This window comes from Monodelphis domestica, chromosome 3 (genome assembly GCF_027887165.1).
Source record: "Monodelphis domestica isolate mMonDom1 chromosome 3, mMonDom1.pri, whole genome shotgun sequence".
Taxonomy (NCBI): Eukaryota; Metazoa; Chordata; class Mammalia; order Didelphimorphia; family Didelphidae; genus Monodelphis; species Monodelphis domestica.
The window spans coordinates 421,365,349-421,377,925 of NC_077229.1; the positions used below are offsets into that span (position 1 = coordinate 421,365,349).

Below are 12,577 nucleotides of genomic sequence, written 5' to 3' on the forward strand. Positions count from 1 at the left end.
TCACCCAGGGAGCCATACATTATAACAAACAAAATAAGGAGGGAAAAAAATAATCCAAGTTCCCTAATGAGGATATCCAAAAAAGCTGACGTTATATATAGTGATCCACACACATAGCCTCCCACATCTGAAGATAAGAGGGATGAGATACTTTCTTAAATTTTTGAAACCAAGCTTAGTTTTTATAATTTCATAGTATTTCTTTTTTTTCTTGCCATTGTTTTTTTTTTTCATTTAAGAGGTTATGTTGTATTGTGTTTAGCACACTGACCTCAAAGCCAGAAAGATTTAGGTTGAAGTTATGCCTCAGATACAAAGGTTTTTGTGACCCTGGGCAAGTCAATTCACCTCTTATTGCTCTAGGCAACTCTATAACAGCCAGGTGTTGATAGATGTCAACCTACATTGGTAGGGTTCAATACCCAGATTCCTCAAAGGCAATGAAATCTCAGGTTCAGCCCACAATCTTTCTATTTGCATAGTTGTAGTCATTCTGTATGTTATTTTCCAATTACTGCCCTCTTTGCTTCCTATCAGTTAGATTGCAAGCTTCTTGAGTTCAGAGACTATATTTTGCCTCTTATTGTATCCCCAGCACTTAGCACAATGACTGGCACATAGCAAGAGTTTAATAAGTGTTTAATAATTGATTGATCAGTTCATATATTCTTCCCCTGCTTCTCTGTATTCATCATAGTCATTGTTTCTTATACTCTTGCTTTTTTTGGTAAGTAAAGGCTGGATGATAACTTGTTGGACATATTATAGGAAAGATACTGATTTAGGTATACCTTGTATTAGGTGACCTGTGAAGTTACTTCTAGCTCTAGCTCAGACATCCTATATATTCCCTTTTATGTACTTCTCATATTTTAATTTGCATTATATTTATTTATATACCTCTCTTTACTTCCCCTATTCCTCTCTAATGCATTCTCCACTTACCTGGTTGTCTAAATAATTTTCATAAATCCCAGGAATGCAACATCATCACACACACAACTTCAATGGTTTCTTATCTTTTAAATCAAATATTAATTCCTTTCTCTGACATTAAAATTTTTTCTCTCTTTAATATTTAAAGCTCTTCTTAACTAGGTCCACTCCTACCCTTCTATTCTTATACACTTTCAGTTTTATGAACTCAGAGGTCCAGCAAAACTAGCCTTCCTGACACATACAGTACTCCATTTCCTGATCCCATGCCTTTGTTTGAAATATACTTACTCTTCTTAGAATAAGAATTCTTTTTAAAACTTAGCTCAAGCACCACCTTCTGCATGATATTTTTCTTGATCTCACCAACTATTAGATCTCTTCCTTCCCCCCCTCCAAATTACCTTCCAAAATTGATTAGTCTCATCTTTTTTCATCTTTGCCAGTTTGTTGGGCCTGAGGTGAAAGCAACAGGGCTCTTTTGATTTATATTTCTCTTAATATTACTGATTTTGAAACAATCTCTTATACCAACCGGTCTCTCTCAATAGTTAAGTGGTCTTAGAAAAGACAGTTATGCTCCTGGTGCCTCATTTTTCTTTTCTATAAAATAGAAGGAAGGAGTTTGTTTTATTGGACTAGTTTATTTATAAGGTTCTGTCCAGTTCTGATATTCTTATATTCTAGTTATTCAATTCTATCTAATGGGTGATCATTCTCTCTACAATCCCCCTTACCCAGGATCTTTCTGTAAGGTTCCTGAGGGCAAGAAACATTTTTTTCTTGAATCACTAGAAACCAGTACATTGCCAAGTATTTAATTAATATATTTTATGGAAAGATAGATGTTATTTCTCCTAGGAAATCTTAGCTAAGAAAGTGATGGGGAAGAATGATTTTTTTTAATTTGCCAGCAACTAAGAAAGTAACAGTGGGAAATGGAAGATTCAACCATTTGAAACCAGTGGGAAAATCTTACTTTCTTTTCATGGGCAATTTTTAAAGGTATTCCAAACAGAGTCTATGGTTAACACTTGGAATCTGTAGACACTGAACCACTTCCATGGAGTTTCCCCCCTCCTGCCCCCTGAAATTACTGGTTCACTAATTTTCCATCAGCAGTTCCTCTGGCAGGGTTGTTTTTAACCTGAGTTTGCAGGTTGTGTATGAGATAAAGAATGGAAAGGAGAGAAGACCCAGTTCCCAAGCTGAGGAAAAGACTCAGAAAAAATGTTTATTTCTATTTTCTTAGTAGTGAGAAAAGGCCAGTTCCCCTTATAGGGGGTAGGATATATGCCTGTGATTTTAAGAGTTCCCAAAGCCACCAACCCTAAACAATGAATTCCTCTAATTAGAATGCTTTTTTGAATTAAGGTATTATGTTTGGAAATTATTTATTAGAATACATATATGTTAAGAATGAGAGATGAGGGACGAAATATAAGGAAATCTACCCAAGAATGGACATGTTAGTTAGACTGGCTTTTATCTCCTTGGAAAGCAGAGTTCTGAAGGCCTGGCACATAGGATTTTTATTTTAACTCCCACATATTTTTCCCCTACTATGTAAAAGAGAGGTAGTGAGCTGGCTAAGTGGATAGAGTGCCTTGTCTGAAATCAGGATGACTCCTCTTTCGGAGTTCAAATTTGGCCTCACTTAATAGTTGTGTGACCCTGGACAAGTCACTTAACTCTGTTTGCCTCAACTTCCTAATATCTGTAAAAGGAGTTGAAGAAGGAAATGGCAAATCACTCTAACAGCTCTGGCAAGAAAACCCCCAATAGGGCCACAAAGAGTCAGACACAATTGAAAAATGATTAAACAACATAACTATCCTAAGATTGCTGTGTTAAGAAAAGATGCTTTAATGGACTCTTGGCTTTTATGATTTAAAACTGTGCCCATGGAGAGAGCTAGGTGACTTAGGGGATTGAGAGCCAGGCCTAGAGTCAGATAGGTCCTGGGTTCAAATTTGATTTCAGACATTTCCTGTGTGACCCTGGGCAAGTCACCTAATCCCCATTGCCTAGCCTTTACCACTTTTCTGACTTGAAACAAATATACAGTATTGATACTAAGATAAAAGGTAAGGGTTTAAAAGAATTGTTCCCAGAGGATGTATTCCCTTAACCATTGCAGACTAAACCCCTCTTAAACCCTTTCATCTTCCATTAATCTTCTTCATGTTTTTCCTTTAATTTTCCATAGGAAATCCATTCAATATACTGTAGACCTTCTGATAGTTCTTTTTGCATTCTAAGGGAATATAGTAGTATGCCTTCCAGCATGTAATTTTTGGCATACTCAGTTTAGTTCATCAACATTTTAAGGGGCTACTTTGTGTACAGCAGAGTTGGGGGAGTGGATTGAGATCTATCTTCACAGGCAGGTAGACCTGAGTTAAAGTTTTGTCTCTGACACATGCTGGCTGCAGGATGCTGCATTAGTTACTTAAGTCATAAAAAACGACTCGCATTTATATTGAGCTTTAAGGTGTACAAAGTGTTTTCATATAGTATCTAATTTGATACAATTACCCTGAGGGGGAATGCTGCTATGATCCCAATTTTACAGGTGAGGAAACTGAGGCAGAGTGATCTAAATGACTTGCTCAGAGCCCCTAGCCAGCAATTATCTGGGTTTGAACTCAGGTTTTTCTGGCTCCAGGGACCACACCGTCTAGCTGACTTCTCTTAGTAACTCCAGGCAATTAACTTTCTGCAGCTCTCTTAATTGCAGAGCAACTTCTCAGTTGAATTGGTAATGAGAAACTGAGGAAGCACAACCAAACAATCCCTGACCTCAAAAAGCTTATAATCTACTGGGGCAGGGGCAGGGAATGCAACTTGTTAGCAGTATATAGTAAACATATACAAAGTTAATACAAAATGATGTGAAGAAGAGAAGGACAGTGCAAGCAACTGGAAGATGGGGATTAGGGAAAAGACCCCTGGAAAAGAATTCAGACTGAATCAAGCCTTAAAGGGGTTCAGAAACACAGAGGTGAGGAAGGAGAGTTGGGTGAGGATATGACACCCTTAACTCCTTTTCTGATGATGATATATATATATATATATATATATATGTATATATATATATATTTTTTTTTTAACCCTTACCTTCCATCTAAGAACCAATGCTGTGTATTGGTCCAAGGCAGAAAAGGAGCAAGGGCTAGGCAATGGGGGTTAAATGACTGTCCCAAGGCCACACAGCTAGGAAGTGTCTGAAACCAAATTTGAATTCAGTACCTCCTGATAGAGCTCTAGCTCTCTATCCACTGAGCCACCTAACTGCCCCTCGATGATTTGCATGTTCAACAATGCATTTTACACTCAAATCTAATGAGTCATCTTTGCTGGCTCATTGAAAAAAATAACAACAATAACAAAATTCATCTGGAAGAACAAAAAGTCAAGAAATTCGAGGGAATCAATGAAATAAAAATGGGAAGGAAGACGGTGTAGCAGTACCAGATCTCAAATTGTATTACAAAGTAGCATTACAAATATTACTGTATTACATCCCCTCCTGCTTGTGTTTCTGACTTTCTGGAGCTCTACACACTATGTCTTACCCTGGAACATCCAAAGTGAGACCCCTTTTCCTACTAGTGAGTTCCTTCTGGTGCTTCCATTTTAGCAAGGCACCCAGGCCAGAGAACTTCCATTCCCTTCCCGCCTGTGCCTCTCACTACATGTTAGAACTTCAATGTCATCTCCTTTTTTGACCTCCTTCCTCTCCTTTTTATTTATTTCTTTATACATGTATCCCTAGCATAGTAAGCATTTAACAAATGCTTATCTCCCTGCCTGCTTTCCTAGCGTGTTTTCCATTATCTTCTGAGTGACTTGTAATTTGGATTATTCCAGCATCATGGTGTTCTTTAATTCTTTCCCATATGATATTTTTGGAAGCATATTGGGGCCAACACTTGAATGCTTCCAACAGCAACTAGCCTGAAATCCCTAGTAGCTCTACAAGACAAAATCCCTGACCCAATGAAGCTTACAGAGTAGTGGAGGAAACTGACACATACACAGAGCAGATCCATTTTAATGAGATGGATTAGGATAGGTCTGGAGCTCAAGGCACTAGATTGTGGGCTGAAGGGCAGTCAGGGTGACATTCTAAGCAGTAGAGTGTGGAGGGTAGCATAAAGGCACTGGAATATCTAGAGGCAAACAGGAGCTAAGCAAAGAAGGGTGAAATCTGACACCATGTTAACCAAGGTCAGTTATGACAACAAAGATTTATCTCCTTCAGAAAATTTGCACCAACCAGTTATTTTGATCTAGATGATATTCTAGGTCTGCAAAGTTTTCAGAAACCATGGTGTATGGTTTCCTATGCATGAACATAGCAAAAGCTTAATAACAAATACTTTTTGACTGACTGTCACCTATCTATGAACATAAATGAATACAATTGGTAGATGTTTCATATTCTGTGAGTTAGCTTTTCTTCACTCCTTGGGTTGTTTCCCTTTTGTTTTCAAGGAAAGCAAAATATATGACTCTCTAATAATAATCTATTTTCTGTGTTTTCCCCCAATATAGCTATTTAGCCAGTGTGGAAAATCATAATAGAGGCAAAGGCATTTGGATAGCTCCATTCACTTTTTCTTTTTCTTTCTTTCCTTTTCCTCTTTCTCATTCCTCCCTCTCTCATTCTTCCTTCCTTCCTTCTTTTCATCCTTTTCTCTCCTTCTCCCTTCCACTCTTTCTCTCTTTTTTGTTCTTCCTTTCTTCCATTCTTTCTTTCTTCCTTCCTTCCTTCTTCTTCCTTTCCTCCCTTTCTTTTCTCTCACTTCTTTCTCTCTTCCTTCCTTTTCACCCTACTCCCCACCCCAAGAAACTACCTATTAAATGGCAATATATTGTCCCAAGACCTGGGGCTGATAGAGATAACTATAACCAGGTCAAAAGAAGTTTCAAAGAATTTACAATACAGTCAGTTTTAGCAAATAACTGCATTCTTGTGTAATATTTAATAAATACAGAAAGCAAGTGAAATGCTCAAAATATAGAAGGTCTGAACTCTTTTCTTCACGAAATATCCATTCTTCACTAATGCACTGTTAGTGGAGCTGTGAACTGATTCAATCATTCTGGAGGGCAATTTGGAACTATGCCTAAAGAGTTATAAAACTATGCATACTCTTTGATCCTGTAATTCCACTACTGTATACCAAAAAGATCACACACAAAAAAAGAGGGAAAGGAACTACTTGTACATAACTATTTATAGCTACTCTTTTTGTGGTGCAAAGAATTGGAGGTTGAGGGGATCTCCATCAATTGGGAAATGGCTGAACAAATTGTGTATATGTGTATATGTGACAGGATACTATTATGCTACAAGAAATGATAAGCAGGATGATTTGGAAAAAGCTGGAAAGGTCTGTATGAACTGATACAGAGAGAAACAAGCAGAACCAGGAGAACATAGTATTCAGTGACTGCAATATTGTACAATGATCACCTGTGAAAGATTTAGCTGTTCTCAGCAATACACTAACCTGGAACAATTCTGAAGGATTTTTAACAAAGAATGCTATCCACCTCTAGTGAAAGAATTGTTGGAGTCAGATGAAGTTCAAAGCATACTATCTTTCACATTATTTTATTCATAGTTTTATTTTGGTTTTATATAAGTATTTTTTATAATAATGACCAATATGGAAATATGTTTTGCATGATGATACATATAATACCCAGATAAAATTGCTTACCATTTCCAGGAATAGGGAGAGAGGAGACAAAGGCAGATAATCTAGATCTTAGAGTTTCAGAAAGTGTGTTAAAATTTTTATACACGTAACTAGGAAAATAAAGTAACTTTGAATTAAAATTTTTTCTAATGTCTATTCTTAAAGACATAATGACTACTTAAGAATATTCTTTACTGCCTATAGAATACATGGGCTGTGCTTGGTTTTCCTTTCTTCACTTGTTCATCATGCTCTCCTCACCCTCTTACTCCAAAGTCTTAACAATTTATTGAAATTTTATATATACTTTTAAAGATCAGTTTTATATTTTTAATGAACAAAAATCTGTTTGTTCTTCCTATCTTGCGCATTCTTCAATTGGAAAAAAGAAAAATGAAACCCTTGTATTAAATATTAATAGTCAAGTAAAGCAAATTCCCACATCAGTCATATCCAAAAAATAGGTCTCATTCTGCAATATCAGAATCTTTTTTATTTATAGATGGTTGTTGTATTGATCTTAAGTCATTCAAAGTTGTTCATCTTTACAATATTGTTATTATAGTATAAATTGTTCTGGCTATGCTCACTTCATCCTATACCTGTTCATACAAATCTCCCTAGGTTTCTCTAAAATATCCCTTTCATAATTTCTTATAGTACAGTAGTATTCCATTACTTTCATAAACCATAATTTATCTGGCTATTCCCTCATTGAAGGGTACCTTCTTAATTTCCAGTTCTTTGCCACCACAAGAAAAAATTGATATAAATATTTTTGTGCACATCTATTCTTTTCTTCTTTATTTTACTTTTTCCAGGGATTAAGCATAGTAATTCTATATATTCTTCCAAAGGTCAGCTAAAGTCTGACTTCTGCCATGAAGCCCTCCCTGACAATTCATTCTCATTAATGCACCATCCTTTGGATTTCTACATCTCCTATGGCTGGCACTCCACAACTTACTCTTTTATTCTTCCTTCATGTGTCCAGTTTTATTTCTACAAATAGACTATAAACTCCTCCTGGAAGGCAGTTTTGTGTTTTATGTATCCAGTGTTTTGCAAATAATAGAATTTAAGATCTTTGTAGGCCAGGACTATTTTATTTTTATCTTTGAATCTCTAGCCTAGCATGATGCCTGGCACACAGGGGGTCTTGTAACTAATAGGTAATATTTATTACTTTAAGGTTTGCATAGTACTTTCTATATAATTTATTTCATTTGGTCCCTCACAAGAGTCCTGTGAGGTAGGTGCTTTTATTATCTCTGTTTTACAGTTGAGGAAACTGGAGTCTGGAGCAACAGAGCAAGTCACTTGTCCAGCATCAAACAAATGTCTGGGGTGGAATTCAAACTCATCTTCTTGAATCAAGTCCACTGCTTTATTCACTATACCAAACTGCCTTCATAAATATTTGTTACTTAGTAGCAAGCACAAAAGAAACATATGATTTATCGTATTTGATTTAATTAAGGATAAAAAAAAACCTTTTGCCTTCTTAATATCAATTCTTTTTTTTTTTTAAACCATTACCTTCTGTCTTAGAATAGGTATTGGTTCCAAGGCAGAAGAGTGGTAAGGAGTAGGCACTTGGTGTTAGGTGACTGGCCCAGGGTCACACAGCTAGAAAGTATCTGAGGCCAGATTTGTACCCAGGACCTCCAGTCTGCAGGCTCTCCATCCACTGAGCTACCTAGCTCTCCCTAATTAACTGATTTTTGTATTATCCACAGTTGAATTATCCAGGCCTCCAGTTTCCTTTCTTTAACCTGAATAAGTTAGTGCAAAGTACACATATAATTACAGTAACCTACTAATACCATCCTGATACTCCATAATTATAATACATATATCAAAACCAGATGTTAGAATTTAATAATACGCCTTTACTTTAGCTATAAAATGGGAGGGATAATGCCAGCATTGGGCAAACATTATGTAAAGCTTAAAGCATAATAAAAATAATAACAGGGGTAGGGATTCAATATTATAGGCAACTCCCAGGTGAGGAAACTATCAATGCAATTACACAGTGCGCAAAGAGTGATTTGCAGAGGGCCATGGAGCCAGTACATGGCAGAGGAGGGACTTCAAACCAGGGCTTTCCAGATTCTGAAAGCAAGGCTCTGTGTATACCACGCTCTCTCATAATTCTAGTGAAAACATGTGAGAATGATGGATGACTTGAGTGGGACTTTAAAGTACTTTGTCTATGTTCTCGCGGGTTCCTCACAATTCCATTCATTCAGTAAACACAGTGTGCGCCACACACTGTGCTCCAGTTATGGGTGTTTACTTGAGTGTTTCCAACAGTGAAACTTACCGTCTAAGGCTGGGATCTGACACATACGGGGAGCGAGCCATTTGGACGAAATGGATTAGGCAAAGCCTGGAGCAGACGGTACTGGCCTGAAGTTTGGAGGCTTGTGGAGATGTTCTTTTTCTCCCTATTTTGCAGATAAGGGAATTGCGGGTTAGAGATGCTCAAGGTCACACACGATTAAGAGTCTGAGAAGACACTCGAATTTAGGTTCTTGGCACTCTAAATTAATCCCTGTCATTGATACCTAGACAAAGACTCGCTTTATCTGACGTCGAACACACTCATAGGAGACACCTTAAGCCCCTCCTAGGGCAGCGGACGCAGCTCCCAGTTATTCTTTGAGCTCGGATGGGGCTTCGACAGCCCCTTAGTCACGTCCCTCCCCACTGAGCCTCCTACCACCTTCGGTACCCGAGTAAGAAGCTGGGCGGGCGCGCGCCCGTGCGCAGGGACAATTCCTTGCAAATCTAGACGCTCTAGAGCCGCTGGGTGATCTCCCCGCGCGTGCTGGGCCCTAAATCCCGCGAAAGAAAGCCGGACTACATTTCCCGGCAGGCGCCCGGCGGCCTTCTTCCCTTTCAAGTCTTTGCACGTGGCCTGTGGGGAAGGAGGGGCCGGGACGTCACCCTCCTGCATTCTCTTTCCCTGTGTCAGAGCAGGGATCCTTTTTTTTTTCCTCCTTCTTCCTTTGCCCCCTCCCCCTTCCTACCCCTCCCTCCCTCTGTCCCTTCCCTCCCTCCCTCCCCTCTTCTCCTCCTCTACACTGCACCCAAATCCCTACTCTCCACCCTATGGGGCCGGGACCCATGAAATTAAAGGCAGGAATCTGATCGCCGGAGCCTCTTTCCCTCCCTCCCTCCCTTCCCCTTCCCTCCCCCTTCCCTTCCAACTCGGACTTGGAGCTGCAGTCAGGGAAACCGAGGTAAGCGTCCCTTGCCCGGTCCGGTTCATCCTGCGGGGTGTGGCCCCGGGGACCCCTGAGTGGGGAGGAGGAGTGGGTGCTGTGCTTGAGAATGTAGATGGACTTGGGAAAAAACAAAACAGAAACAAAACCTCGCCGGGCTATCCACCTCCCCCGCTTCTCCTGGGTAGCTGGGGACCCAGAGAGCCTTCGCCCCTGGAGGGTGCTCAGAGTGGGAGGACGCGGGGTCCCTGGCTTCTAGCCTTGCCTTATCTAGTGGGGGAGGGATGGGTTACTTGAGCCTCCCGGAGGAGGGCGAAGGAAAAGCTGGGGTGGGGGTTGGGGGTGGGAGGGTGGTGCGCTTTTTGTAGGAAGGTAGCGGGAGCCCCGGCTGTCTTTGGACCGCGTTGTGTAGTCGCTGTCATGTGTTGGGTTAGGACCCAAAGGGAGGGAGGGAGGCAGCGTGATTTCTCTCCCTTTCCGCCCGTCTTTTGTTTTGGAACCCGCTTCTGCTGCAGCCAGCAGTTGCCGTGTTAATGCCAAACTTGCAGCTGTTTTGGGCTCCCGGATCCTGAGGTATGAGGGGGTGGGTGGGATAAGGGGTGGCGGCTGCGGGGAGGGGGCCGAGGCTGAGTGAAGGGCGCTGGGCCCGGGGTTACGGGCTGCCTCCAGTAGCTTCCCGTACTACCTCCCACCCCCGAGGTCACGGGGAGTTTATTTTCATTCTGCCTTTCTTTCCCTTCTATTTGTTTGAGTCTGTGTGTATGTGTTCCGAGTCCCCGTCTCACTGTCGCGGGTGGATGGATGTGTCTGTGGATCGATTGCATGTCGTCTAGACTGCAGCTCCCTCCGCGGGGAACCCACCGGGTGCGCTGGGTTTTTAAAAGGGAAGGAGCGGGCAAGAAAGAATCTGAGTCCATGAATCGCACACTGAATTCAGTCAGAGCCTTTGGCATCCAGCACGATGGTTGCCATTTATTTTATTTTGATTTGAATCGCTGCCATATAGCCTTATCTTGAAGAAATGAGACACAAGAGGCAGGTTCCTGGTTGATGGACTGGGAGGAGAGAAGAGGCGAGACAGAGCTCCCTGTGGTGACTGACTTGACATGTCCACAGTGTGTTATGTGCTAATAGATTAGTCAATCAATAATGATAATTAGGTAAATCGCCATAATACCGTCCAGCCTTCCCATTTTAGTTATGGAGACTGGGTAGGGGGAGGAGTTTGGGGGTATTGGAGGGGAGAAAAGGATTGAGGTCCGGAGGGTAGTTGATGTCTCAGAGCTTGAGGTTCTAAAAAAGATATGAGGTAGGAAGCTTTTATGCTGATTGAAGCCTATCCCTGGAGATCGCCTTCTTTGTTTATATTTGTTTTATCGAGCCATATATATATAGGACCATTTGATTCGAATTCCCCCCCCCCCTTTTTTTGGAGGGAAGGAGCCTTCCCAATTTACACCAGTGTTTGGTTTATTTGAATTTTAGGTTTGTGCGCTTCCCCAAGAGATAGGGGGCTGGGGGGGAGGGGGCGGGGTATGAGCAAGAGGTGGAGTGGGGGAAGGGGCATGTTGGCAGCACTGTATACCCTATTACCCTTAATTAATGAGATCTTCTCCCCTACCTCTTTAGGAGTTTCTTTATACCATAGTAATGTAGAGGAGAGGGGAGATCGTAGAGTGATCTGTAATAAGGAGTGTGGGATCCAATTAGGAGCGTATTAACACTTGAAAAAAGAAAAAGCAGACTCTCTTTCAAATATATTAACGAGAGCCTCATTAGACAAGCTATGTTTACCCACACCCCCATTATGCCGCATGCGAATATGTAGGTGCACAAATTCTTTAGAGAGGAGAAAAAGGGTTCCTGACTGGTTTTCAGGGAGAGGTGCATTTGGTTTATCTCTGTCACAGCTTGTGAGTGTGCTGGAAGAAACACAGTGGATACACACACGGCGTGTTCCCTAACCCAAGGAGTCCAATGTAGAAATGGGGTGGTGGGGGGTGGCGGGGTGGGGGTGTTGTATGGAATCCCTCCGGCACCCAGGCTCGGGTGCAAATGTGACGATCCCTCCCCGTCATGGTCGGTTTGACCCTTGCACCAATATTATGTGTGAGCTGGAACACCTGGCCTTGAAAGCGCTTGCTTGAGCAGACCCTAGCATGAATCAGTCTACTCAGTGGCCTCTCAGGCCAGCAGAACCCAACTCACCTTAGCCAGGCACTGGAACTTCTCTACAGCCCCGGGCAGCCTGAAGTAGCCTAGCGGGTGTATATCACTGCCTAGCAATGGATTCTGGTAGGGGCTAAACTGTGGTTAGCCTGTCCCTGCTCTACCCCTCCTTACAGGAGGAGATCAGAGCTGCCGCACCCTCCCTCCCAGTGGAGTCCTAGGAGGGGACACCCCTCCTCCTCCAGCTCCTGGAGGTGGATCTTCGGACTCTCCTTGCATCGGGCAGGGAGGGATTAGCTCCGGGGTTAGGGGGCCTGAGGAGGGAAGGAAGGAAGCTGAGACTGAGCCACGTAAGAGAAGCACCAAGAAGTGACACACCAGAGCAGCTCAGGAGAGGGACATCATCCTCAGTCCCTGCCTCTGCCTCTGCTAGTATTGCTGTTTCACCTCAGGGAGGACATTTGGGCTAGAAAACCGGAAGGACTGCAGTTAAGTGGCTTAGTCAAGGTCCATACATGGGTGTGC

The 12,577-nt window shown here is 41.7% G+C and overlaps 1 protein-coding gene across 5 annotated transcripts in view; it reads left to right on the forward strand.

Moving 5' to 3' along the window:
* The first annotated feature begins 9,462 nt into the window (after positions 1 to 9,462).
* Positions 9,463 to 12,577, forward strand: part of CTIF (cap binding complex dependent translation initiation factor) — a 483,939-nt gene continuing 480,824 nt past the window's right edge. For 3 of the 5 annotated variants that reach the window (XR_008917834.1, XM_007486656.3, XM_007486658.3), the window contains exon 1: positions 9,463 to 9,901. The gene's annotated coding sequence lies outside the window, so the exon portion shown is untranslated. Of the gene's footprint in view, positions 9,902 to 10,267; positions 10,457 to 12,577 lie in introns of those variants that run through there. The other 2 variants (XM_007486659.3, XM_007486657.3) reach the window with 2 other exon arrangements.